The sequence below is a fragment of the Chaetodon auriga genome, chromosome 21 (genome assembly GCF_051107435.1).
Source record: "Chaetodon auriga isolate fChaAug3 chromosome 21, fChaAug3.hap1, whole genome shotgun sequence".
Classification (NCBI taxonomy): domain Eukaryota; kingdom Metazoa; phylum Chordata; class Actinopteri; order Chaetodontiformes; family Chaetodontidae; genus Chaetodon; species Chaetodon auriga.
In genome coordinates, this window is record NC_135094.1 from 7,986,310 (window position 1) to 8,009,924 (window position 23,615).

A 23,615-nucleotide genomic window follows, 5' to 3' on the forward strand; every position below is an offset into this window, starting at 1 on the left:
CTGGGCTGCAGGGCTTTGGTGATGGCACTGACCTGTGCAGCTCCCTGCATACTGTCTGTCCAAAGCTTGCCCAAACATCCTGAAAGTTTCCACACCCCACACTGGTCAACTTTATTCTTCCCTCGAGGCCACTAAACGGCTCTCTGCAGCCCTTTCTCTCTCTTAACTTCCTCTCCTGTCTCAAACTAAAAGCTCGGCTCAGACAACACGCAATTAAAACACATTATTTCATTATGAGAAACTACAAGTCGATGAATTCTGCATTTGCCCGCAACACTTGTGTGACAACACTGTTTTGTGTCTTGCTGTAATTGCAGCATTTAGTGTTCTTCATCTTAATTTACACTTCCCTGCTTATTAGTACAAGCACTTTAGAATAAGTCAGGTTGATTTAACTAAATATTGCCGGAAATAATTTCTCAATTAATGAGAAAGTGTAATTTGGTGATAAAACATTCTAATAATTAAATTAGAGAGACGGGAGCAAAATTATTGAGTCATATCAGCATGCTAAAAGCAGCGTGACTCCTGTTTTGTGAGTTTATGTGATCTCAGATTTATTTGCAGATGTATAGATGGCTTCACGCTGTGACCATATGGAGCCACAGAAATGCTGTAGATGTAATGAGAAAGTAGTGCAAACTCATTTTTCCCCTCTTTACCTCCTCCGCTCTTGCTCTCTTTATGCTCTCGGAGACAGAATTTTAATTGTCATCGGGACCAAATGTTTCTCTGCGCTGCATATTTCATAACACATTTGTTTGTAGTCGTGCAATCCCCTCAAATCCTTTGACGGGCAAACGGGGAGCGTCTCTTATATCAATGGGAAGTCAAGGAGGGTGTGCAAAGTTGCTGATTGAGGCCCACGGTTCACAGTGCGACAGCTGGCAGTTAATGTGATGTGCAACTGGCAATCATCAATTATTCATTGTTGAAACATTTTCCAGAGTAGCAATGAAGTGTTCTTTTATCGATAGGCAAATTACTTATATCTTTAGGGCCGCTTTATCTTCAGATTCCTTGCAGACGTTTTGCATAATAAATATTTTGAAAAGCAGATGCAGCACTGCAGCTAGCTATAAAACCCTTGCTTTTGGGAAAAAACATGTTTGTGCATCTTTCTTTTGACATTGTATAAAACATCTGATAAATATTTTAGCCTCATTATTCTCGGCCAATCTAAATTATACATCATATTAAGACCAGTAATTCTTGTATTGCACCAGATGGCACTGAAGTGCACTTACAGGCCAAACACAATTAAGCTAAATGTTTTGTATTACTCAATAAACCTGATTGAGAATCACATTTCTATGACAGTGAAAAACATGTATTTACAGTTATTGTTCGCTGGGCTGCACTCGCAATGATTTGAAAGTGTTACATAATAGAGGAGAAGAGGTGGAGTGACGGACAGATGTGGAACAAGGTGGGAGAGGAGAGGAGCCTGATCTGACAGGTTCACCGCCTAAACCAGCTGGCGACCCGGCATTATTGTCAGCCATTTCACTCGCACTCACTGTCCAGGGGTTATTGACATTAGAAATTGTCCTATAAGGAACTGTAGTCTTCAAACACAGAGTTGTTATTGGAAGCATAAAAAGCTTGAATGCCAAAGTGCATAGAGGGCATATCTGTGTTCATAACAATATCAGAACCCGGCTGCTGGAGATAAGATTCTTGTGGATTTAAGGCTTCAGTGCTATTACAGAAAAGATCAACGGGCTCAAAAACAATCCACGTACTCCAGTTTTGCATCGCTGTCTGTTCATACTTTGACCCAACCGGCCTCGTGTCATTTTAGCTCTCGTATTCGATTTTGTTCAAAAGTTGCACGACAGCTTCTTGAACTCTGGGGTCGAAGATTTTGTGATAGCAAGTGTGGTCCAAGCGGCAACCTCCAGGGGCTGAAAAATGAAGCCAAAAACTGCAGTTCCTCAAATGGCCACTCGAGGCAGAGACTACATCCATGTTTTAAAAAGTCTATGTTGTGGTACCAATAAAATAATGCAGTATCAAGAACTGAACAATTTGCTCTGGTCAAGAAACCTACAAAAGGCTTTTATGAACTTGCTGGCCAAGATCGAAAGCCAGTGGGTTTATGTTATCAGTGAGAACTATAAAGACTCAGCTCGTGAATCGATGAGGTGCTGAAAGCTGCAAATCAAAAGATGCAAAGCTGTGTTGATTCTCACTGGGATTGGCGGGACGTGCTACTTTTTTCACATTATGAGGCCTTTGACAGTGTGTGCACTGTGGATTTGTAAGAGTTTGTTAAGTCAAATCACTGCTTGCGTCGGCAGATCACGAGATGCCCATGGCAGTCCTTTTTTAAAATAATCCGAGCACTTATATGGCTATAAAAATATGCACAATACCCATTGCCCATGTCACAGTTTTTTTATTTCAACAAATTCCTGCAACACTAAAAAAAAACATTGCATAAGTTTAAAGAAATGTTAGCATGTAGACTTAGCATGCTATCAACTAGAAAAAAGAAAGGTAGACACATTCCCGCCATGACACTCCCATCTTCTGATATCTAAAACTGTAAGCTGTGAAACATGATGATAACTCTCATTGTGTTGGTTGTAGGGAATGCAACATGAGGGTATTTTGTCTGCATTGTTCTCTCCATAATTTCATTCTTTATGCTTTACTCAAGGGCAGCCTGACAGGAGCTGCTGAGTGAGAGAAGCACTTTCGTGATTTACTTTAGTAAAATATTTCTGCTCAGTCTGAGATTCAGACCTGTGATCTTCGAATCACAAGCACATTTTTCAAGCATTTAGGCAGCCTAGCAGGCTCTGAAGCTGGCTCTCAGCCCCTGATTTGTTAATCTCTGATAGCTTTGTTCACCCACTCTCGGACTGTCATGTTCTTTGCTTTGCATGTCTGCGATTTTCCGACTTGAGGACTGATCAGCACTGAGCGGCCTTCACCACAGGATGATGCGCTCACGTTCTCTCTAGGATGTAATCTGTCTAACCACATCTTCACGGAGGCTGCCGCTTCTATTCAGGCATGTGAGTGTGCCCAGAGACGGAGAGACCAACAGTCAGACAGGCAGGCACACAGGAACACAGTCATGTGACCCCCCTGACCCTCTGTGCTATGTTCTCTGCATGAGTTACTGTATGTCTCATTGTTCCTTTCTGTCACTCTTCCAGCGAGCCACAGGACAATCAGTCTGGCCTCATAGTGCCACATTCACTTCTCCAACCCGGGCCTGATCTCACACCTCTCACTTCACATTCTCATTACTTCAGGCTGTTATTAATTTATTTAATCAATAGCTGTTTAAATTCTCCTCCCCAGAAATCCATAATGGCAGGCAGATTCACCAAGCTGCTACATCACGTTATGAGCATGAGTTGTGGCGTCTCTGCAGACTCAGATGTGTTTCTGATGGGTTAAATACAGGCTGTAACACTGCGCTTGTTCATCTTCAGACAGTCTTTAACCCAAGGAAGATTTGTCTTTATGCACATGTGGAGTGTTCGACGCTGACTCACAGATCATGCTAGACCAGCGGCTCCACTGTTGCCATCGGCCAAACTCTCCAGCCTCCCTGCTGAAGATTATGAAACTGGCTTTAAAATAGAGAGCAGCAGCTCGCCAGGGCTTTGGATGATTTGAGGCTAAATATATGTAAAAGGCAGCTTGGTCCACGGGCTAGAGTGGGATCTGGGTGGATGGCAGCCAGGGCCTTTGGTGCCTCTTTTTTTTTTTATATCAGTTTGGGAGAAAGATGCCCTACAAACCAAAACCTAATGTGAGCCAGCGCATCACTGACTGTGAGGTTCAGGGTATTGAAGTGAAAATGACTCTGCAGTAATGCCGTTGACTGTTATACCTGCTTTTCAGTTTATTGTAAACACACATACAAACTGAGAAGTTGATTATAAATGGGCTTTCACACACTATAATCTTGATTTAAGTAGATTATTTTTCATGCACATTAACTTATTTGTCAAAAATTATACAGATAATGAATGGCTGATAATATAACATAAGTGTGAACAGAGAGGATTAAACATTATGCATCTCCTGTGTGTATTGAATCTGTTTTTATATTTACTGTTATATTTATTAATGAAGTACATATATTTTTACACCTGCAATAAACTCCATCCACTCACAAAGGCCATGAAACGCAGTTATCTCAGTGATAACCGCTGAATCTTAATGCCTTTTCTATGTGAATTTCAGCAGCACGTCCCCTGTAGACATTCAGCCTTGTTCATCATATCTGGCAACAAGGCAACAGCTGGATTAAAGTGGCTGCATGACAAGCTGTCATGTTGGTATGATATGACTTATCTTTACTGAATTTCACATATGTGCCTGGCAGTACTTTTTTTCCCCAGTTACTTTTTTTTTTTTTTTTTAAGCTGTATTTGAGACCGTGAAGCTACTGAATCTCTTCTTCTGAATCTGCTGTTACTGAAAGCAAAGTGCCTGTCATTTCACTCTCTTTGCTCAAGTCGTATTATGCAGTCTCTTCCAAGACGCACAGGTGGCTCATTCACTGTGTGACTGCGGGATCGGCTCCTCGGTGGCAGACTGGCACAGGCCGAGGCTGCAAACTGAATGGCTTCAGGTGTAATCCTCACCTGCTCCCTCACTGTTAAATCCTAAATGTTTTGATTTATTTTGTCTCCTCTCTCCATTTGTTTGGGTCTTTTTTCAGCAATGGAGGGATTTAGCACTGAGGGATTAGTCAAAGTGGGTTCTGTTTATACCCTTCATGCAGGAAGAAAGTGATGTCAAGGCGTATCCTCTGTCACATCATGAGTCCAAAACGCATTCATAGAGCACACGCACATACAGTTTCATATACGCACGGCTATACAGTTATTGCCCTGTGTACAGTTCACTGCACCTGCCTCCTGTTATCTGCTCCATTAATGACTCTTTGCTGCGAGTCAACATCTGTTTCTCATTCTTTATCACGCGATGAAAGCAGCAGAAGAAATAGATGCCGGTGCACAAAGCCGCCATGCTGACACACCTGAGCCGCAGAGGGAGTGACAGAGCACATTTTCTCTTTTCGTGTTGCTGCTGTTTTGTAGCAACTGTTGCTTTGAAGTTTGGTTTTTTTGTGCGTCTGAGCCCCTAAACAAAGGGCCGCGGCGGTGAACGTCCACATCGTGTCTGTCATTGTGGGGTTTTCTGTGCTTGTGTGCACAAGGGGAGGGAGCGGCCTCCCCGCTCCAACACATGGTGCCCAGACTAAACAACAAGATGAATGTTTCCTGAATCCAACCTGGCACGGAGGCACCCCAGTCTGCCGTGTGGCTTGACGGACTAACTGAATGAATCACATTCAGGGCACAAGAACGGACAGGTTATGGGAGAGGAGAGAGGAAGAAAGGAGTAGAGTGGATAAGAAGTCAGACGAGAGAGGTTTAGTTTGTTTATTTCAAGTTTGGATGGCCTCCATTTAAGGATAACCACAGCTTATTACAAATTGGGTCTTATTTTCATGGTTTGGACCACCGTCTTTATCTGTAATAGTAGTATTGTGCTCACTAAGTTGATGGTTGAGTGCTTGGAATGCAGCATTGATGCTAAAAAGAAGTGAGACAGGCCAAGTTATGAGTACTCAGACTGTTACAGGCTTTAAAGCTGCACTCTTACACATCACGTTCAGTTTCATGAGAAGACCTCAGCCTGTGAAAACAGTTGTACGGTGTCATCTGTGGCTCTGGAGGAAGAGCTCTAAAGTAAGAGCTGTGCAGTCAGTATAAATACCTCTGATGATGTCATCAGGGTTGTCTTGAATAGAGCTTCGAGACAACACATTTATAACAGAACTCCTGCATTACAAACTGGCCATGAGGTTGAAAGATGAGGTTGTTAACCAGGAATGGAGGGTCTCATGAAAGATACCATCAAGTTGCGTGTTGGGGATTGTAGTATCCAGTGATTTTGACCAGATTTGAAACTTCCATTGGACAGTTGACCTATCAAATTTACTGGACTTGTGCATGTAGTTTTCTTGTGCATTCAGGGATTATTTCCAAAAATTTGGGTGCTGTCAGGTTTGGTTTTACCTCCAAATGAAGTGGTTCAGATAGTCTCGTTGTACCTTGTCACCCAGTAATTCCTTTGCTGACTACAGTTTTATCATAATCGAACAATCAGACAAGCCCAAATTGTAACGTCCTCTGAATATATCCACCTCCAGACGAGGTGTTAGCATTTCAATCCACTGCACACAAGTTCACCTAAATTCCAAACATGTTTTTTTTTGCTTTCATACGCTTTATGTTGAAAGTAAAACACGTGTTTCAAGTTATACCACCTGAATGTCGTCGCTTTGCTCTGAACCTTTCCACAACCCACACGGTGTTGCCATCATGCGATGATGGAACTGTTAACAGCACCAACAAAGGCTCAGTGTGCTGCTGTCAACCTGTCTCCTCCCACACGTCACCTTTCACCTTGCTCCCCTGCACCCCCACCTCACACCTCCGCCCTCTTTATTTCACCCTAAAGCCTGGAAAGAGCTGGGCTGGCTGTGTTTGGCTGGCTTAGAGAGAGAGAGAATTAGAGGCCGGGGCTTTTGGGAGAAGGGGTTGAGGTATCGTGGTGAAAAGTTTTGGCAGACGATGGGAAAGGCGCCTTGTTTTGGAGACAGAGCTCTGAGGCTCTCTGGGGGCTACGATGGGCTGAGCCTCAGTGCGGTTTGTAACAACAAGCTGCTGGATTTGGAGAGAAAGTTCCAGACACACCCCCAACCCTTACTCAACGCTGCTACCCCCCTTTTCCCCATGCCTGGAAAAGTCTAAGACACTCCAGCAGGAAGCCCCCTCCATGTGTTTTTCCCGCTCCCATCCTCTGTCTTCAGCTTGTAGTTTGCTCCTGCCTCACTCATCTGCTCCTGACTAAGGAGAGCCAGACTTTGGGTCTTGGTCAAGAGAGAACACACACACACACACACACACACACACACACACACACACACAAACACACAGACGTCTACATGTGACAAGCCCCCGTCAAACAATGGCTGAGGGAGAGGAGGGGGCAGCGGCAGTTCCTTGGATGGCCTGATTGGAGCACACACAGCAGCCCAGGAAGTGCTGAAGTAAGAGAGAGAGAGGGGGAGGGAGGGAGAGCAGGGGAAGTGTGCAGATCTGCCGGGAGAGAGCAAAAAGTTTGGGACTGCGACGGTGTTAGCGACGGTCTGTTAGATAGTTTGTGTCACTCCGGTTGCGTCGGAGACTTTTTCCCTATCAGGACATACTGTGCTGCAGAGAGCCAGAAAAGAAAGGTGAGTCGCTGCATCTCATACAAGGACACACACACACACTCTCTCTCTCACACACAGATGTGAACCTAAAAATGCACAGATGCTCAGTCACATACATGTGAGTATAAACAACACCCATTCCCTTCCCTGTCTCTTCCCTCTGTTGATTCAAACTGATGTGTTCAGAGGCAAATATTCTTGCATGACTTGAGAGAGTGGCTTGTTGTTATTATTGCACGCAATGTCATTTTAGATTCCAGAGGGTTTTTGAATGGTATTCAGCGTAGTGTTCTTTATGTGTGTGCTGTTTGCTGATGGTTTCCCCTGGCTCTGAAAGCTGCTTGTTTTGCATAGCTGTTTTTGTGGTGCCTTGAACTGCAGCCAGCCATTCAGCGCAAAAAGGGGACCATCTAATGTGTGTGTAGCTGTGTCTAATTAAGCTAATGGGGGAGATGAGTGGTGAGGGTCAGACCACGAGAGGCTGAACTTGAAAATACCACGGTCACTTTCACAAAACACAGTCCCTGCACGAACTAGCCGTTGCATTAATCATCTCAAATTCAACCACTGTGCAACCCCCCCCTTTCTAGACCGCAGAGGAATGATACCTGCAGATGAAAGTAGCTGATGGGAGATCAGATTTACTGTAGATTTGGCCATGTATGGTGCTGTTTGCTCCCTGGATCAAATGGATTGTTAAATTTTCCCACCGGGGAGATGCTGCATTCCTCCTCTCAAAGTGAACATCAATGTGAGTTTGCAACTTCAAAGACACTGTGATACTCGCATGTCACACAGATTCACAGGCAGAGCAGTAACTGTAGTAAACAGTGACCTCTTTTTATCTGAGAGCTATGCCTATTAGTGACTACTATTTCACCCGTTTGTCAGCACGCTGCAAATAAAGTAGCATTCTAAGTATTTTACTGTCTTAACAAGCCTATTTTCCTGTCTGGAGCTCTCCAATGCTGCTGGAACCTTTTCCACCATTGAGTAGATTTACATCTGGAGAAAACTGGCCTGCCCAAGCGCAGGCAAATGGAAAAATAAATTTAGAAAAAAGTTAATTTCACATGTGTTTGATGTGAATGTCAAACTCAGTTTAAAGCGTCTTTTTATATCACCATAAAATCGGCAGAAATCTGCATAAACCTAATAAATAATCAGCAAAAGCAGCAACGTATCAGGGAAAAAAACCTGTTAAAAACACATTTCCTTGTTAAATGTGTTCTTTTTAGCATCCTTAGGCAGCCCGCTAATTACCCATTTTTTGGGTTTAGCCTGTTTTTTTGTGTTCTGGACAATCACAGGTATGCAAATTTTCCATAAAGCTGCTTTTTACAAGTGAGGTGCTCAGTGACGGGTGTGATTTGTGGTGTCTCTTTCAGCAATGAGTATATCAACTTTGGTTCCCCTGCTGGGAGGGAAGGTAAACAGGTCAGAGAGGAGCGCCTCGTCAGAAAGACAAACGAGCTTGCACCCTTGCACCCCTTCCAGAGCCCCTGAACCTCATCCCTCATCACTCGTTCTGGCTCTGACAGCGCTAGACTGTCTCTCACAAGTTTTCTCTGTGCTCTGCTGATGTAGCAAGTTGTCAATTTTCTCACAAGACCAGAGGAAACTGTTATTAACTGGAAGGCATTGCTTTGGCTGCCAGTTCGATTCAGCCAAGCTATTTGTCTAAGTGCTAGCATATGAGGCGCTGTGATTCTGGCAGTGTTTTTTACAAGCAAAGGCACACAGTAGCTCCTGACCATATGTCTCCATTTGTCTGATATCATTATGGGACACTAAGGTTACGTCTTGACCACTTGATTACCTGGCTGGACCGCTCTCTTGCGTCAGCATCCAGACACAACAGATCATGTCTGGATCTGAGCGGGAGATCAAGAACTAACCTGAGCCATATGTACAAGCTGATGCAAATCGGGAGCCGTGGAGTTTGATGGCTGCCACGGGACATTGAGCTCGGTGGAAACACACCTGGGCCGGTGGCATGTGGCCGAGCGGCGCCGAGGCCGGGGGCGAGGCCTGACCAGGTGTTTCTCCTGCGAGCTGTCTGCACTGTCATCCCTCATTGGGCCCCGAGCCAACTTGCGCCACGTCTCATTGAGCTTCAGGGTTTGATCAAACCTCATTACAGAGCTTTCATTTCAGCTACTGTTTGCGCTTGAGTTATGGATATGAAAAGCATTGCCACCGAACGCAGCTCCCCAAAGTGGGTTGCGTTTGTCAAAAAAAAAAAAAAACGAAACGGGAGAGAAAATGCTGTTAATGCGTGTTTTGCTTGTGACTTAAAACAGTGTCAGAGGGGCAGTGAACACACAAACAAATGTTAATTTTAGACCACATTATCAACTGGCTTCATATTTTCCAATGAAAATCTTTCATCTGATTGTGTGGATTATTCAGAGCAGCAGGGACACTGATTCTGGAAAGAGATGTTGACTTTTTTTTTATGCCTTTCGTGCCAGCGATAGCCGTGGCCGGGGGCATTATGTTTTCAGGTTGTCTGCCCATCCCGTTCTTGTGAACGCGATATCTCAGCGAGGCCTTGAGGGAATGTCATCAGATGTGGCACAAACGTCCACTTGGACTTACGGATGAACTGATTTTTGGTCATCTGCGACCTCACAAAACACGTTTCTTGCCATAACTCGGGAATCCATACACTGCTTTTTAAAATTTCACACAAATGTCTCCTAGGATAGAATGATGAAGTGATGATCTAAAAGGTCAAAGGTCACTGACTGGTTGGTGGAAGCAAACAATTCTTGTTAAATGTTAAATGTTAAAACTGCTTCTGTTTCTTCCATCCCAGCCAAGTTGATCACAAGCGGCTTCCTTCACAGGGTCACCTCACTTCTTCTGGGACAGTGAAGTGTCCACCGCTGGTATCATTTTAACAGTTTTGCTCAGTAAGCTTGGTGATTTTGTCTCAGGCAAATTACATTCTCAATTAGCTCCAAACATCTGATCTCTGAGATGTTTCAGCGGCTTAGACTAGAAGCTGTGCTTACGGTCAAAACAACTGCAGTCTGATAGAGGTGCGGATGATGGCGAGGTGTAATCAGACAGAATCTCCGTCACATTAATTGACTTCTGGTCGTTGGAAATTGACCTCATTCGGGCCAAATCATTTTCTGTGGAACAGTTGAAGGCACTCTTTGCAAATCTTTTTATTCCTGCAATGACGGGGCGACAGTACAGCGTTTAACACCTTATCTTGCCCCTCTTTATAGGAGCAGAAGATAAGCCATTTCTATTACACACGTAGACTTTTCGCGTTCCTCTTGGATGCAAGGGAAATTACTTTCTGTCAGCGGCTAATGTCAACATTTGAATGACAAGAAATGTGAAAAACCAGCAGGAAATTATTTAATAAGGCAGTGATTCACTAATGAATAATGACTCATTAGTCTCAGTCTCCACAGTTTTCCCTCTTTTCCCATTCCCTTTCTCATTTGATATTGGTCTGAATGAAAGAAATCTAAAGCAAAAGAGAACAACTTCTGCTTCAAAGCAACATCTCAGGGTGCAAAAAATGTCCCGCAGAGTTCTAAAAAAACGGGTACACATGGTGGTGGTGTTGTCTTTTATTGCTGTGCTGTTGGGCAATGGTAGAGGCTTATGTGAGACCTCAGCATTTTCTGGAGTCGTCGCTGTAGGCTTTGCTGTGACAAGGATTATCCACAGAGGGAAATCACGCTTCCTGTTGTGATGCTGGATGCTGGTGGAGCTGAATGGAAAATTTGCCAAGACATAAAATTAGATTTTCTGTAGGCTCCTGCTGCAAAGAGCATGTTGGAAAAGTTAAGTTACAAACGGGCGGGCCCACAGAAAGAGCACCGCTGTAAAACATCTGGTGATTGGTCATAAAAGTGTTTTTTTTTTACCCAGGAAATAAGTCTTCATTCTTATAAAAATGGCGTATTTCAGTGACATAAAAGTTAAAAACCATCTTTTTCCTCACTCTTTATTCCCCGGTGACGTCCGCACACACTTCATTGACTCCACCTATTCAGTGAAGTCACATGTTTGACCATCACCTCTTTCTCTGGCAATAATGAGAAAGGGGGTAAGACAAATGTTCCCCACCCACAGGCTCAGACGGAGGCGGGAGAGGCTCGAGCGGACACTGCTCTGGCGCTCTTCAGTCGCTATTAACCCCCCCAGCTCTTTTCTCCCTGTGTAAACATCCCTCTGCCTCTCCCATCTGTCTGCTCCTTTGAGCATTTGCTTTGACGTGAAGCCTCCCGCAACACACAGGAACATACCGGGACTATTTTAGCCCACTGACAGACATGCTTTGTGCACACATAAAAAAGAAGTTGTATGTCTTTGCTCCAGCAAAAATGAGAGCGATGTAACTCTAATTTGTCTCTATGAATCTACAAATGCCTGTATCTGTCAGGCTTGTAAAATTGTGCTTGCGCCATTCTCTCGCTCTGAAAGCGTAGAAAGCACTCGAGGTTTTCTGTCCCCATAAAGCGTTGTTAATTAAGAAAAGTCTGCATTTGAGTATTAAAGCCGCATAATCCCAATAAATATGGATGAGACTTCAGTCCCAAGCCCTATTTAACAACCTGCTGCTCTTGCCCTTTTTCCTTAGATGTTGCTTTTTTATGTTCTCTATCGACCGAATTGACCGCTTGCTAATGAGTCATTATCGTGGCATGATTTCATAATTACCCCTCCGCCTGACAAACTCAACGCGCTCTCATTTAGCCACGGTACAGATTATAAAACTCCTATTTCTGAAAATATTCTGCAAAGCCTGTGACACACAGGATGTTTTGTTAAGCCGGGCTATTCTAGGAACAGCAGCTACCTGAGCTCTGGAGCTGGAAGTTTTGAGGAAGCCTGTCTTCTGCTTGTGCATGGCCCGTTTTGGTCTGTTTAAAGAACTCCTTCCTGCTCGGACTGATAATAGACTCGACCATGTAAATACTGGAAAGAGGCCCGGCAGAGCAGAACGTCAAATAAAACCATTTCAGGCTAAATGTGATGATATACGGAGAGAGTTGCCACTTTCGCAGCGTGCATGGATACGTGAAGGCACAGAATCGAGTCTGTTTACTCTGAGGACTTTATTTAAGTAGTAGTAGGATTATACAAGTGTGACACCTCTTAACTTCAAATCCGCACTGCAGCTGATAACAGATTTTTTCACACACGTGATAGCTAAAGCATTCAGCGACTGGGAAGTTTTGTGGCTGCAATGCCAGTTTCAAAGCTATTTTTAGCCACGTTAGCGGTGTGGCTCTACAGATGTCAGCGCTGGTCTGTCGGTCGATTGGTCCACCGCTTTGGTTGAGGCTGAAATACCTCAACTTTTTAATGGACTGTCATGTTTTTGGCATTCATGATCCCCACAGGATGAACCCTACTGACTTTGGTTATTCCATGAGTTTTCCTCTTGACGCCATTTTTAGTTGTTAGTCAGTTATCTTAAGAACTAATTTTAGAGAAACCCTAACTTTGGTGATGGCCTAACTTTTCCTCTAGTGTCACCAGCAGGTCGATTGCTGTGGTGACTTGACTGATTTTCATCAAGCACCATCATCAGGCCAAAATTTCAATTTGTCCAATTTTGTCCACTTTGAGTTATGCATCTAGCGGCTTGTTTTTCTTTACAATGAGCATTACAGCCTCACAAAGCCACCAGCACAGCAGTAGACTCTTAGTCTTATTAAAGGATAAGGCTGGCTGGCTTTATTGTTCTTAACAAATCCCATGAAAAGACCAAAACCAACAACAATCTCTCAGTACTTGAGGAGTTTCCCAGCCCATTCATTGCAACTGAAGACATAAATCTTTGGCCATGAATATGTATTTTTAAGGCTAAATAATTAAAAACAGCTGGATACTGTCGTTTTTAGCAAACATCTCTCAAACAGGAGTGCAGTTGTACTTGTTGGGGGGCATTTTCACTCACAGACTTGGTGTCTTTGCTGGCACCAGGACGGCATCAACTCAGAATAAACAACACATTCTTATGCGAGGTCATCAAATGCGTGTGCCACCCAGTGTTTTTCGAGGACTTGGTTAACGTTGTCACACGGTCACTGTTGTGAAACACTTGCCAGTTGGTGAGGTTTAAGAAAAGTTGTTGACTTTTGGTGTCACACAGGACACGAACCCCCATCTCTGGGTGAAAGATTTGTGTGTGTCTCTCTACACTGACCTCCACCCCTCGAAGGACTTTGTCGCTATTTCCACTATGTCAGATGGAGCAGTTGCTATGTTTGCCTTACAGTTTGTTTAAAGCCTGGTGCATCTGGGAACTCTGTGAGCCGAAGAGCATGATAAAATGTTGATATTTGATGCCCTGGGAATGAGACGGGGCTCAAATAAACTACAGTAAGTACAGACTGTATCATCCTGTGCAATGGTGTGGCTCGTGTATGTGTTCTTCACAGAGGAATATAGGCAAGAACTCATTGTTTAATTGTGTCTTTTGTCTTTTTATTGAATTCGTTGTCATTAAAAAACAAATGAAATATCTCTTGACTTTAGTCAGGATAGTCTATGATGTGCGTCTCTTTGAAGAACTTTTTCAGTTAATAAATAATCAGAGTTGGGGGGGTTTTTTTTAGCCTTTTTTACCTCTAGATCTTCTGGTTCAGACTGCACACCTGTGCCAGTGAGCTGTTCCCCCCAGGCTCCCCTCGGAGTAATGAAAGCTGTCTTGTAAAACCTGACATTTTCAATGTCAGAGTGGAAGTCTTTCACCTTTCTGCTTCACCTCAGCATCCTGAATATGGTTCAATGCTATTGCCAGTGTTAATAAAAGCTAAATAAGTCCCCAGTGTGAAAATATTTTTGTGATATTTTAGTCTTTATGGCTGAAAATCATAATAGGTCTTAGGTATTTTCCATCTCAGCTTGCCCAGTAGTGACGGGGTTCTCGTCTGAGTTTTTAACTGAAAAGCTCCTTCACAAGACATGTTGAGAAACATTATACTTTAAAGCTCGCCTTTACAGATAATATCTATAATGAGGCCGTCTTAAGGTTTACCAGTCTATCATTACATTTCCCATAAATGGAGGAAAACTATGGCTAGTAATTGGTTTGCTTAGAGTTTCCATTCCCCCAAGATCCCACTCTGCCTCTACCTTAAAATTCAAGGCCACAGGACATTCCACAAACTTCTGAACATTTCCATCAGTTTTTATAATGGCAGGAAGAGGGGAAACAGCCCCTTAACACACACGTTCACCACACAGCGACACACAGTTCCGTCCCCTTGTACCCTTTATCACCTTTTCTTAGCACTTTGTTTCGAAGTTTCCTTCCCGTCAGGTTTTCCTTTCACAAGAGTGTGTGTCCTCCCCGGCAGCGGCACAACAATGCCCCGCTTCATTTCAGCTCTCTAAGATCTGAGACCGCCAGAGCCAATGCGCTGCCAGGCACATGCTAAAGCCATTAGGTGGTGGATGACGGTGGTTAGCCACAGAGGCATCACAAAATAACCATCTCACTACGTACATAATGAAGCCGAGGGAAGGAGCGGGGTACTGTATCAGCTATCTGCATGGGTGTGCGCGTGTGGCTGTGTTTAAATGTGGCCTGTCCTAGTCATACAATAAGGCTCTGAAAAGGAGGAATGTGCCTTATTCACATATTAAGATGTTAATTTGTGTTAAAGCTTCCTGTAGATTTAGCCAAACGCTGCTCGGTATCCGCTCAGGCGGACAGACCCCAGCCATGGCTGAGGAGGCCTTTTATTATTAGACTCAGACACGTCCCATTTGGTCTCTCAGTCAAGCTCAGACAGTTTGATGGAGGACTCTCCGTGGAGCTGGAGAATGACTTAATTACAGTCACTATCTCAATCTGAATTTACTGGGAGTGCATTCATAATGCATGCCTTACTTGGTATCAGCGTGCCCCAATTAGAGCCGACCAATAATCGTGACAGACCCACGAAAATGCTGCAGATGTGCAGCAAGGCTTTATGTGCATTGTTGGACAGCGGGGTTGTAACTAAGGACTGTTTTTGTCCCTGATCTCGTATGTGTGTTGTGTTTACACTGTTCCAACACTTGCATCGACTTTAACATCAAAAGTTATGACAAAAGCCTGTCAAGGTGTAGTTAAATCTCCTGCTTGAAACTTCAGAGTTGAGGGAAAGTGTCAGGTGATAATTCTCTGTGGATTTGTCACCACTAACAACTCTTCAAACTGCTTGTTTTTTTTTTTATTTCCAAATATATAGCGGAAAGGAGAGATGCCATAGCAGCCACGGACTTTGTTACATTCTGCAAACCCACTGAGTTACACGCATTATTCTCCTTATGATAAGCATGTGCTATTAAACGCGTTAGGCTTTATAGACCCTGGGAACGTTTGAATTTTGCTTTATATAGGGCTTCATTTTGTTAGTGTGCTGTCGTAAACTCTGAACCAAAACTGTATCTGCACCACTGAGAGAAAATCTCTCCTCTGTGCTCTTCCAGAAACAACCAATAGATTCTCTTTGGACTATTAATCGGCACAGTCTCTATGGAGCAGCTGCACACTTCAAACCTGATGACAGCACTTAGTTTGAGTGTCAGTTCACTGATTTCCATTTGTCGAGATGATAAGAAGATTTCTTAAATTGTCCCCTTTAAAGGGTCCGTGCTGCACTGCAGTTGTCGGTCTATGGGCGTGCAGCATGTACAGTATCATTTCCATGGGGGTTATGTGTAACACAGTATGTCCCAGTAAGCTGGATTCTGTGCTGCTTTGATCAGGGTAGAGTCCCCTTGCTAATCCGCTTGAGCTCTGGATGTTTGCCCAGGACACGTATGTACACACACACAGACACACACTCTCTCACAAATTGTGATTAAAAAACAGATGTGGAGGCCTTGCCAAAAACATGAAATGGTCTGAATAAATCAAATGGGAACAAAGTGACATAACACTCAAATGTAGGACTGCACATTTGTGTGAACTCATGTCTAAGAACTTTTTGTTAGTTAAAGGTTTTTGTGTGTGTTTAAGGCTCTCATCACACTCTGTCTTGTAGTTGTGTGTATCGAAGAACACAGAAGGGCTCTTTATCCACAGTGATTATAACTACAATTTAATGATGTCATGCCCACCTGGGTTTTCCTGGCTTTACTCACACCTTGTGGGAAAAAAAAAAATAATAGCCATGATCTCTGATCCATATTTTAATTACAGCTGCAGGACGCAGACAGGATTAGCAGATGTAAATGCTCTCCTCCTGTCATTTCTCCTTGTCCTTTAAGAAGCCATTTAAAAAAGAGCCCTTAATAGCTCTGGGCTTAACTGCAAATCTGTGCCCTGTATTTGAGCGCTAATAAACAGGTGAGAAGGGATTTTTATCTGGATGCAGCTGATGGGCAGGAGGGGCGGAATGAAAGGAGGGAGAGAGGAATGGGAGAGGAGGAAGGAGAGGAAAAATAAGGGGTGATACTTGAGAGGTTGTCATGGCCCTCCCTGCATTACATCACTGAGATGCTTCAGCACTGATGACATCGTCGGGCTGGGAGGAGGACTGGCCCTGGGGATGATGTCATTAATAACCAATCAGAGAACTCGCAGGCCGGTAGAGTCTGGCCAGCTCCTGAGGCTGAAATAGTAGGATCTCTGAAAATGTCTTTTCCTCCGCTGAAATCGTGGAGTCGTTGTGTCTTGTGTGCTTTTTCCTGGGGTTATTTTTAGACTTGTGCTAAAACAAATATATTTCAGGCCTATTCCCGCCTCTGCCACAGAGCAAAGGGTAAGCAGAGCTGACTCTCCCAACGAGGAGAGAGCCTTATAAAACCAGCCCTAAGGGCATTAGCATTTAACTAACTTAATAGCACATGAAGGAAGGGCTTAGTGCCTGTCCACATGAATAGTTTGTACTTTCCTTTTTGGTGCAGACCATGCAGCACTAAGCATCCATTTCAAGCCAGGGAGGTCACGCCAGTGGGACATTTTAAATTTGCTTTGATTGTTGTCTTTAAGGACCATAACAGTGGCCTTTTCCATCCCTTTGCACAGCTAAAATATCAGTGCACTACATGCTTAATACACTGTGAGCAGGTAGATTTTTATTACACGTGGGCAGAGCTCTTAATAGCCACACTGGCTATTGCACCCATTAAATCTGTGACTTTTCATTTGCAAGACAATTACAGTTCATAAGACAATATTGATTGCGGCACCTTTTAAGTTGTTCCTTTAGTTGTCTCTCTAATATGAACTCCCAATGCCTGGCCTGGTGTGTTGCACCCCCTCTTTTATAGTAAAGGCCATTAAGGGAGGAGGGGCTGAGCAATTTAGTATGATGTTAAATTAGATCCAAAATGTGAAATTCCTCACAACTGTTGCAGAAAATTACAGCACAGAGGCCAATAACACCAGGAGGCAACATGATGCCAGCTAACTGTTTCATGTGAGTAAAATCGATCACTGGCACTGCTGTGCGGTTAGCATTGTTCCCACTCCTCTGCCATCCATACACCCTGGACCTGATCGCTGCCTGGCTGTGCCTTATGGCCCCACTGTGGTGAAACTATTAAACTTTGCAGGCTCTCACTTTTTCTCCTCCTCTACCATGGGAAAGCTGCAACATTTCCGTTGCTGCAACCACACTGTGATAATAAAGCTTATGTTGTTTCTTCCACTCAAGTTGATCACCTGCATTGAACTACAGATCATTAATATTCCCGGTATTTACACAGAGCGGTGAGGGGAAAGAATGCACTTAGGCTACACGGCTACAGTTTACGAACACTTTATGCATAAGGCATTTTCTCCCTCCCTCTGAATAGGTCTGGCCAAGCTGGTCCACATTCACAAACCTTCCAGCCCCTTCTGCTCCACAGAGCCTTAAGCTTGGATACGGTCCACCCACTGACCCACACACACACACATCCATACCAGGACAGACAGCCATGGACACACGGACAGCACACAGCAGGTTTCGCAGATAAAGCCTGGGACAGAGGCGCTACTGTTCCCAGGATTCTCAGAGTGGCTCCCCCTCCTCGGGGCCTATTTCACATCCCTCCACCACCTGCATCACTTATCAGCTCCAGCAGCACTCACCTCTTCCAAAGCAGGCTGGAGCCACTCAGCTTCATCAGCTCTGTAACACACACAGATGTAAACACTTAGCTTTGTCTGTTTGGGGAATATAATGCAATTTGAGGAGAACTGAGTGGCACATTTTAAGATAATACATACCTACAATATTAAATAATATCTTTTATTCTTCAGCCTGATGCCTAGTTTTGGTGTGACAAATGCTGATTTGGTATCATATGATTCAGTAACGCATTTCACTTCCGTTGTATTCCTGAGCTGCTGGGCTGTAATAAGCTTTAAGTTTACGCCGGTTACGCTGCGCTAGCATGCGGAGAAAAAGGGAGGGAGAGGAAGAGATACGCAGTGCAGAGAGGAAAGTGAGGAAGACATGATTGACTGGCTGGCAAGTCCGGGCCCTAAGCTGCTTATCACTATGAAGAGAGTCAATTGCAGCGCAATCACTTTTTAATAAACTTGTGAGGGAGCAGGCATATTGAAAGACATATTTAAATGGAAGCCATGTGCAGGCTGAACGCATAGTTAACTCACTGCAGCAAAGGGGACCAAAGTTGCTTTAATTTGCCTCGGACTTTGCTGTGATGTGCGCCTTCTTGTACATCTGTCTTAAAATGTGTCCTACTGTATCTAATTATCACATGATAAGAAGAGCCGGTGCTTCCCCCTGTGTTTGTGCAAAGACAGCCATGTCATTCATTCACCGTATATGCTTGTGTGCCTGTGTATGCCTTTGTATACATGTTGATATCACGAGTGCGTTTCTGCTGTGTGCACTTGTTTTGAATTTGTTGACACAGAAAACTTGCCAAAGCAGATTGGAGATAACTTATCAACAAGCACACAGTTGGAGGGAGGCCTGAGAATTCAACTTTTCCTGACTTCCTGCCTGTTGCAATACAGAGGCAACACTCTGCAGGCTGATGGACAGGCTGCAGCAAAACTGTGTCGGCAGAGCTGATGTCCACAGTGAAATTATCATTACATGGCCAGAGTTCAGCAGAGGGATGATGGACTCCCAGGCAGCCACAGGCTTAAAGGATCAGTTCTCCCCAAAAGAAAGAAAGAAGCCAGCTAGCTTATTAGGTCCATAAGTAGTGAACTCTATATACATACAGCAGCCCTGCATGAGGGTTATAATGTTCAGTTTTGGTTGAAACTGTTTCAGAGTGGCGGTGGTTCAACTTTATAGCCATACTGGAGGCTGTATTTTGTGGTGCTGCTGAATTATATTTCATGATAACTCTCATATTTAATCTTTCAGTTTAATATTTCCGTCCCTTTTCCACTTTGAAACTCAGATATCGAGTTGTTCACTAGTTTTAAACAGTTTCAAATGATACCCGGCCCTTGTCACACTTATTAGGCTGTTTAACAGATGAGTCACTCACACTGGGGATTTGGTGTGATTAAATTAACTGCACTGAGATATTTTCTAGCCCAGTGCCCTCTTACGTTCCATCCAGGGAGTGAGTTCAGGCTGGATCACCTCAGGAGATCCTGGCTCTCACGAGGCGGTCAGCCCGGAGCGAGTCACATTCCAAAGAACAAGTTTCTCTTCAGCAGGGGAGAAGAGGTAGCAGATTCTTCCTCTGCGGCTCCCGGGTGGATGTCCTCCTCCCAGCTGCAGCTGTTCTCAGCATCTCTCCATCCCTTCCCCTCAGGACGCCGCTGGCCTCACCGTTGGCCCAGAGACGGTTGTCACGGGAGACCAGCAGACATCTGAGCCAGTGGCTAGGTTCACTTACACCTACTCTGGCCACGAGTTAATGAAGTGTACACACTGCCTGGGTTTACTGGCAAACACATGTGCACACACGCGCACACATAATTGCACACAGAGACACACTAACAAACATGGCGCTTCATTAAGCAGCACTTAGTGTCTCAGTTAATAAATGACAAAGGAAATATTGCAGAGCTTATTTCCTCGTGCGCAACTGAGGCGGCACACAAACACACCATCTTATTCTTATTTTCTCTTTCACACGCTCCCATCCACAGGCACACACTCTGTAATTTCCTCCTCATCGTTGCACAACATGCCCGGTGCATGCAACAGCACCCCCTGGTGTGAAGAAAATGCAGTGCACCTCAAAAGTAGCAACAACTTGTTTAGGACAGAGGAGGCAATAGCCGGTTATTCGCTTCAGATTGATCTGGGGCTGATGTGTGTTAGAGAAGGGTAGCAGGCAGACACGGCGTTTGTGCTGAGGAGCGGAGCCGGCCAATAAACAGAGCTGTTTGTTTGAGCTGTCCTTTGGCTGTCTTAGAGGGAAGTATCAGAACCAGGCCTGCTCTGCCAGCGGCTCGTCTCTCAACTCCCCTCGGCTTGTTTGCCTTGTTTGTCTTTCAGTGGCAGAAGAAGAAGGAGGGCTGAGGGAGGCAGAGAAGGCCGAGAGCAAAATGATTGATCTGCAGACGTGCGAATAGTGATTTTACCCAGGATTTAATTCTTATTTACTTCCACAAGGACAGTGGAACAGCCTTATTCCAGAAAGTTAAACTTTATCGAAGTTGTAGTCCATTCAGTAGGAAGTGCATTAACGTTTCACTTGAGTTAAAGATCTACAAGTCAAACCCACTCAGGATAAGAAATTCCACTTGGAGGTAAAGCAGCAGTAAAAATCAATTTGCCATGCCCCATTGACTCCAGCTACGGTAAAAGAGCTTTACTTGAATATTCTGGGAGTCTCCTGTGTGATAGAAATGTATTTAACCTTTATTTTGCAATGTTAAGCCGTCACGTTCTCTGCTGTTCCATAGCTGTTTTGATATCGCATCCGCTCACCCCACCGCTGCGACTATTCCCAGCGCTGACACCCACACTCACACACCAGACCACACGTCTGTAACTCATATCTTTTGGCCGGCTGCCTGTCAGGTTGGCAGACCCGTCTGTTTATAAGGCTTCACCAGAGTGGAAAGTCTGGATAGGCATGTGTATCTGACTACACACACGCACATTCTTATTGTGCATATCCACACACACACACATGTATCTTAATTGAAAGGTGCAGCGCAATCAGTGCATGTACCACAGAGGTCTGGGTGTCTGCAAGTCTGAGCTGAGACAGATGTTCCTGTGGTCTTAGCTAACAGGGTGGGGGCCAATGTTCATTAACAGCAGTACAGCAGCTGGGAGATGCCTCATTAGGTGAGAAACAGAGGGGGGAATGGATGGGAAAAAGAGACAGAAAGATAGAGAAGAAGAATAGATGCAAAAACATGAGGAGAAGAGGAAAATCCCATCATGTGAGAGGAGAGGAATCTGATATCTGAAATCCCAGTGACGTATTTTTAAGCCGCTAATGAGATTTCATTTGTCAGATTCACATGTATAATTCATGTGTGGTGTTTTATTTTATTGTATTTTATTCCTGGAGGACAGGACATGTTTACTTGGGGGGACGAGCTGAGCTGAGAAACAATGGCATCCGTTGAGTTTACTGTAGTTCACAGTATGACAGTGCCAACATCCCACATGGACACCACAGCTAAGGGCGAACGCTCTCACAGTGGACTCGAGCCACAAAGTGAATGGAGAAAAAACAGGAAAAAGTTCAGTACGCACTAATACTATAAGAATTATGTAAAAACTCAAACTGATACTGAATTAATTAATGCAGGTTCTGTGCTAAGAGAGCGTAAAGAGAGGAAATAGATCATAAGAGCCTGTTGTTCTGCAGGAATTGTGACATTCTGACCTGAAACTCATATAATCAACCTCCCAAATGAAAACAAAGCAGCACTGATCCTCAGCCTGTTGAAGGGAGGGACTTGGGGGTGAAGGTCGCCTCATTCACCATGCTCTCTCTGATTGGTGGACTTCATATGTGGACAATTTTCTTTGGCAGCGAGCCTGAGGCTAAACCAGAAATGAAATCCCTCCTATTTATGAAAGGCTTCTATTTTCCCCTTCTCTCTGGAAGGAATCACTTTCGCACAAGGCATGTTTTTCCCATTGTGTGCAAAATTCAGAAGTGTTGACATGCCTGAATGTTGTAGTTTTTATGACTTAGACATGCAAAGAGCGAAACAGATACCCAGATAGGAAGTCAGACATTTCCTGCATGAATGTCTGTGTGTGTTTGGTGTGAAAAATGTGGCCGGGCTGCATTGCGGGGGCATTTTCGAACTCAGGTGTCAGTTACCTGCACGGAAGGATCTTATCTGTGGGATCAGCAATCAGTGGCAAGTCGGTGTGGAAGTCAGCTTCTTTTTCTGTGGGCTTTTGTGCGGGTCACCTCCACAGACTCTCACACATAAGCCTTCTGCTGTAGCTTGGCAGGGTCACTGTGCAGCGCTGGCTGTGAGCGGAAGAAAGTAACGTGATAAGTGAAGGGCATGGAATCAGGTGGTCTCTGTCTGGTACAGGAAGGATGACTGATGGGAAAACAAAGGTTCTTTGGGCACAAGATGCAGAGGGTTGCGAAAATATGTCCACGGTTTTGATCAGCTTTTGCAAGAAGATACGCATTTTATTTGAAGTGCATTTAAACATTAATGAGACTGCTTAGCTTTGAAAGAATGAAAAGTGATTCATAGGCCTAATTTCCACCTCCGCAATGCACCCAGTAGTTGTCAGGACATTTAATTTAAAACCACAAATGTGTTTTTTATGGTGTTGCTGGAGGCAAAGTTTCAACATTCAGCCTGGAACAAAGCGGTTGACCACTCGACCAACAGGCTGCCACCCTGCTAGCAAGGCTAAAAACCTTCTAATGGGTCATTATTATTTCAGGCCACTTGCAGCATTTTTCAGATTTTAAGTCTCAGTAATAGTGCAGACGACTTGTTAAATTGGACATTATTGCAGTGTATTAGAAGCTTAATTTATTCTAATCGTATTTAAATAAGATCCTTTTTGTACACTTGGCTCATTTCCACATGAACGGATCATCTGATATCCCAACTCTGATAAGTTTTACATAATAAAAATACTGTCAGATACTCAACAGTGGACCAGCGCTGTCATTGTGTACACGCTGTGTATGGCTTCAGGGTATTGCTATGTGAGCACAGAACAGGGCTTTGTATCTAACTGCACAGTTATGGGACAGTAATAGTAGGGGAGAGTGGGAGAGTGTGCACAGGGAAACATTCCTCCATAAATAAGTGACAACCTGAGAGTAACTGCAAACAGCAGGAGGCCCTGCTCCTCATAAGACCTGGGTGCTCATGGGCAAGTGTTTCATATTGTCTTTCAACTGAGAAGACCATCATTTACTCAACACTGGCAGCTGTGAAAGAGAGAGCCACATTCTTAAGCTGCTGGAGCGAGACACAATTCACTTGCAGATC

The 23,615-nt window shown here is 44.2% G+C and overlaps 1 protein-coding gene across 15 annotated transcripts in view; it reads left to right on the forward strand.

Annotated features, from left to right (window-relative positions):
• The window catches only part of kiaa1217 (KIAA1217 ortholog), a 106,931-nt gene that overhangs the window by 34,662 nt on the left and 48,654 nt on the right, over window positions 1-23,615 (forward strand). The window contains exon 1 of one of the 15 annotated variants that reach the window (XM_076761295.1): window positions 7,146-7,282. The exons of the other annotated variants lie outside the window; for them this stretch is intronic. The gene's annotated coding sequence lies outside the window, so the exon portion shown is untranslated. Of the gene's footprint in view, window positions 1-7,145; window positions 7,283-23,615 lie in introns of those variants that run through there. 15 annotated transcript variants of the gene reach the window in all.